Below are 6000 nucleotides of genomic sequence, written 5' to 3' on the forward strand. Positions count from 1 at the left end.
TCTCTCACGTTTCTCTCCCTTTCGTCTCTCTCTCTCTCTCTCTCTCTCTCTCGAATTCTGCTCTCTCACGTCTTTCTCCTTTTCGTCTCTCTCTCTCTCTCTCTCTCTCTCAAATTTTCTTCCTATGAGATTTTGGGTTCTGACATGGATTGAAATTAAATTAATTATTTGTTGCTTTTGTTATACCCATTAGTTGGTTTAACTGAAATTTGGTAAATCTTAAATATTGAAATTGATTGGTTGAAGTTTCCTGAAATTCTGGTATCATTGTATTTCACGTTGCTTTTATTCCTTTGTTTTATTCTTTTAGTTGAATAGCAACTTTTCTTCTTCTTCAACTTTTCAACTTGGGGGCCACTTGTACATATGTCATGTATTATTATTTCTTGGTCACGTATGAAATTGGGTAGTAACAATTCTTCATTTCTTTTGTTTTTTTTTTTTCATCCAATTCTTTAATTCCTACAAAAACATAATCCATTGCATTAATATAGCATTTAAGCTCAAGATTGGATCCGGCTTCGGTGCTGTACTTGAAAAGTACAGCCCAGATGCTATACTTTAAAACGGTGACGTTTTAAGCCAGAAGAAATTTAAACCAAAATAGCGTTTAAGAAAATTAACTCTTCTCTCTCACGTTTCTCTCCCTTTCGTCTCTCTCTCTCTCTCTCTCTCTCTCTCTCTCTCTCTCTCTCTCTCTCTCTCTCTCTCTCTCTCTCTCTCTCTCTCGAATTCTGCTCTCTCACGTCTCTCTCCTTTTCGTCTCTCTCTCTCTCTCTCTCTCTCTCTCAAATTTTATTCCTATGAGATTTTGGGTTCTGACATGGATTGAAATTAAATTAATTATTTGTTGCTTTTGTTATACCCATTAGTTGGTTTAACTGAAATTTGGTAAATCTTAAATATTGAAATTGATTGGTTGAAGTTTGTTGAAATTCTGGTATCATTGTATTTCACGTTGCTTTTATTCCTTTGTTTTATTCTTTTAGTTGAATAGCAACTTTTCTTCTTCTTCAACTTTTCAACTTGGGGGCCACTTGTACATATGTCATGTATTATTATTTCTTCGTCACGTATGAAATTGGGTAGTAACAATTCTTCATTTCTTTTGTTTTTTTTTTTTTCATCCAATTCTTTAATTCCTACAAAAACATAATCCATTGCATTAATATAGCATTTAAGCTCAAGATTGGATCCGGCTTCGGTGCTGTACTTGAAAAGTACAGCTCAGATGCTATACTTTAAAACGGTGACGTTTTAAGCCAAAAGAAATTTAAACCAAAATAGCCGTTTGACGCCGTTTAAGAAAATTAACTCTTCTCTCTCACGTTTCTCTCCCTTTCGTCTCTCTCTCTCTCTCTCTCTCTCTCTCGAATTCTGCTCTCTCACGTCTCTCTCGTTTTCGTCTCTCTCTCTCTCTCTCTCTCTCTCTCTCTCTCAAATTTTCTTCCTATGAGATTTTGGGTTCTGACATGGATTGAAATTAAATTAATTATTTGTTGCTTTTGTTATACCCATTAGTTGGTTTAACTGAAATTTGGTAAATCTTAAATATTGAAATTGATTGGTTGAAGTTTCCTGAAATTCTGGTATCATTGTATTTCACGTTGCTTTTATTCCTTTGTTTTATTCTTTTAGTTGAATAGCAACTTTTCTTCTTCTTCAACTTTTCAACTTGGGGGCCACTTGTACATATGTCATGTATTATTATTTCTTCGTCACGTATGAAATTGGGTAGTAACAATTCTTCATTTCTTTTGTTTTTTTTTTTTCATCCAATTCTTTAATTCCTACAAAAACATAATCCATTGCATTAATATAGCATTTAAGCTCAAGATTGGATCCGGCTTCGGTGCTGTACTTGAAAAGTACAGTCCAGATGCTATACTTTAAAACGGTGACGTTTTAAGCCAGAAGAAATTTAAACCAAAATAGCCGTTTGACGCCGTTTAAGAAAATTAACTCTTCTCTCTCACGATTCTCTCCCTTTCGTCTCTCTCTCTCTCTCTCTCTCTCTCTCTCTCTCTCTCTCTCTCTCTCGCTCTCGAATCTGCCTCTCCCTTTCTTGTCACTCTCTCTCTCTCTCAAATTTTCTTCCTATGAGATTTTGGGTTCTGACATGGATTGAAATTCAATTAATTATTTGTTGCTTTTGTTATACCCATTAGTTGGTTTAACTGAAATTTGGTAAATCTTAAATATTGAAATTGATTGGTTGAAGTTTGTTGAAATTCTGGTATCATTGTATTTCACGTTGCTTTTATTCCTTTGTTTTATTCTTTTAGTTGAATAGCAACTTTTCTTCTTCTTCAACTTTTCAACTTGGGGGCCACTTGTACATATGTCATGTATTATTATTTCTTCGTCACGTATGAAATTGGGTAGTAACAATTCTTCATTTCTTTTGTTTTTTTTTTTCATCCAATTCTTTAATTCCTACAAAAACATAATCCATTGCATTAATATAGCATTTAAGCTCAAGATTGGATCCGGCTTCGGTGCTGTACTTGAAAAGTACAGCTCAGATGCTATACTTTAAAACGGTGACGTTTTAAGCCAAAAGAAATTTAAACCAAAATAGCCGTTTGACGCCGTTTAAGAAAATTAACTCTTCTCTCTCACGTTTCTCTCCCTTTCGTCTCTCTCTCTCTCTCTCTCTCTCTCAAATTTTCTTCCTATGAGATTTTGGGTTCTGACATGGATTGAAATTAAATTAATTATGTGTTGCTTTTGTTATACCCATTAGTTGGTTTAACTGAAATTTGGTAAATCTTAAATATTGAAATTGATTGGTTGAAGTTTCCTGAAATTCTGGTATCATTGTATTTCACGTTGCTTTTATTCCTTTGTTTTATTCTTTTAGTTGAATAGCAACTTTTCTTCTTCTTCAACTTTTCAACTTGGGGGCCACTTGTACATATGTCATGTATTATTATTTCTTCGTCACGTATGAAATTGGGTAGTAACAATTCTTCATTTCTTTTGTTTTTTTTTTTCATCCAATTCTTTAATTCCTACAAAAACATAATCCATTGCATTAATATAGCATTTAAGCTCAAGATTGGATCCGGCTTCGGTGCTGTACTTGAAAAGTACAGTCCAGATGCTATACTTTAAAACGGTGACGTTTTAAGCCAAAAGAAATTTAAACCAAAATAGCCGTTTGACGCCGTTTAAGAAAATTAACTCTTCTCTGTCACGATTCTCTCCCTTTCGTCTCTCTCTCTCTCTCTCTCTCTCTCTCTCTCGAATCTGCCTCTCCCTTTCTTGTCACTCTCTCTCTCTCTCAAATTTTCTTCCTATGAGATTTTGGGTTCTGACATGGATTGAAATTAAATTAATTATTTGTTGCTTTTGTTATACCCATTAGTTGGTTTAACTGAAATTTGGTAAATCTTAAATATTAAAATTGATTGGTTGAAGTTTGCTGAAATTCTGGGTTGAAGGAAACTTGATTGTAATTTCTGATTGGGTTATTGAAGTAACCGATTGTGGTAAATTTTATGGTTGATTTTGTTGGTACGATTCTCTGTTGGTTTGGTTGAGGATGTCAAATGGCTAGTTGGTCTGCTATGGCCGAATGATAGAAGAAGGGATTTGGGAGTTTTAGTTTTGTTTAATTTTCTGGTTTGGCTGATTGGGAGTGCTATTCTTGCGGAGGATGATTGTTGATAAATATTAATTTACAGTAAAGCTCCGAATAAATTTAGTGGAACAGTTATTACAGTAATCAAACCCAGAAGAAAACCAGAAAGTTTTTGCCTTTGACTGAGGTGAAGAAGATCAACGGATGGGGATGGTCCTGAAACAGCGAAATGGGTCCCACCTGCCATGGTTTACAGTATCAAACCCAAAAGAAAACTAGAAAGTTCTTGCCTTTTCTCAGGTGAAGGAGATCAACGGAAGGGGATGGTCCTGAAACAGCGAAATGGGTCCCACCTGCCATGGTTTACAGTAATCAAACCCAAAAGAAAACTAGAAAGTTCTTGCCTTTGCTGAGGTGAAGGAGATCAACGGATGGGGATGGTCCTGAAAGAGTGAAATGGGTCCCACCTCCCATGGTTGCCAAGGACGGAGCAGCAATCCCCAGTACCCTGATTGCAACATTGATGCAGATTCGAGAGAGAGAGAGAGAGAGAGAGAGAGAGAGAGAGAGAGAGAGAGAGAGAGAGAGACGAAAGGGAGAGAAATGTGAGAGAGAAGAGTTTATTTTCTTAAACGGCGTCAAACAACACGTTTTGTTTAATTTTCTTCATGGCTTAAAATGTTACCGTTTTGTTTTTTTAAAGTAAAAATGTCACCGTTTTAAAGTACAGCACACAAGCCGAATCCCTCAAGATTAATATTTAAACAATATTTCACAATTAAGTAAAAAATGCATGAATTAGAACATAATAGAGTAAGATAATGCTTGTTTTAATAGGACAAATAGACACTTTTAAGCTATAGTCATTGATCTATATAATTTTATGTACATGATTTGACACGATTCAAACCTAACATACCAACACTAATTGTAACCCATAATCTTACCAATCTCCTATTTTCTACATTTACAGTTCACTCTTCATTCAAAGAGAGACTCAAACGTCTCTATCATGAAACGCACCCACCCCAAATTCTAAGTCCAATTTTTATAACTAAAGAGAGGTAGGAAAATAGAGTAATTCTACATGTACATTAAGTGTCTATAAAAAAATGAGGTAACTTTTAAAATTAACATTTGATCAATCACATGCCCAATTGTGATTTTAAAAGCCATCTCATTTTTTGATAAATGTTTGATGGACACTTAATGTACATGTAGAATTACTCAGGAAAAGAGCAAATAAGAGTAATTTTACATGTACATTAAGTGTCCATAAAAAAAAATGAGGTGGCTTTTAAAATCATCATTGGGCGTGTGATTGATCAAATTGTGATCATTTTAAAAAGCCACCTTAATTTTTGATTGACACTTAATATGTATATATATATATATATATATATATATATATATATATATATATATAATTACTCAGCAAATAGTTCTTGAACATGTAGTAGATTGGCATGGCATTAAAATCCGATCTTTTCTCTTCGTTTATTTATTATTATTTTTCCTTTATTTATGTTGAACAATTACTGGTTCTAGATCTGATCTATTTATTTATCCCTATATACCTTGCAAGTGGCAAATATAGGGCAAAAAAAAAAAAAAAAAAAAAAAGTGGCAAATATAGGGACCAATCTGGTGGTCACAATTTTTTCTTGAGCTTTATAACGAGAGTATTGCAAATTATCATGTATTTCTTAGGGATAGAGTTTTCCTCCTAACCGAGTTCAAGAAACTTGTTTTAATTTAGTGTATAAAATTGTAATCTGTGTCTTTTACATGTGAGAAGTACATACTTTTTCAATAGTAATAACAAAGTTGAATGAAATTTTATCTAAAAAGCATGTGTCTTTTCTAACTTATCATTGCTATTTAAAAAGCATATTCTTCTCACGTGCAAAATAGACACATGACATCTTTATAGATCGAGTTGAAGGAAGTCCTCTAACCCAATTTAAAGGAAATCGTAAAATATATATATATTTATGTATAACAATGTATATGTGTAACAACATATACACCATTAGATCTTAATATCTAACGAAGATCAGGATCCTCATCCCAATTATGAGGCTCGGAAATCATGGGGCACAAGCAAGCTAGCACGTGATTCGCGTGATCTCTTTGATATTCCTCAGTAGAAAAGTAAGCAATTATATTAGCTAGGTTGATCTATGTACATCTCTCTGTTAAAAGACCCTGTGCATCCACATGCATGGATTTTTCATAGCGAATGGACAAGATAGAAATTTGTGGCCAAGAATAAATGATTGTACTAGATATTTGTTAATTATTTCAGTACTGCCTTTTTTATTTTTACCAAAATTTACTCCATTTTTGCAATAATTAAATGAAGTTGTAATTTATAATATATCACATGTTGAAATCAAAATGTGATATATTAT

This window comes from Alnus glutinosa, chromosome 6 (assembly GCF_958979055.1).
Source record: "Alnus glutinosa chromosome 6, dhAlnGlut1.1, whole genome shotgun sequence".
Classification (NCBI taxonomy): Eukaryota; Viridiplantae; Streptophyta; class Magnoliopsida; order Fagales; family Betulaceae; genus Alnus; species Alnus glutinosa.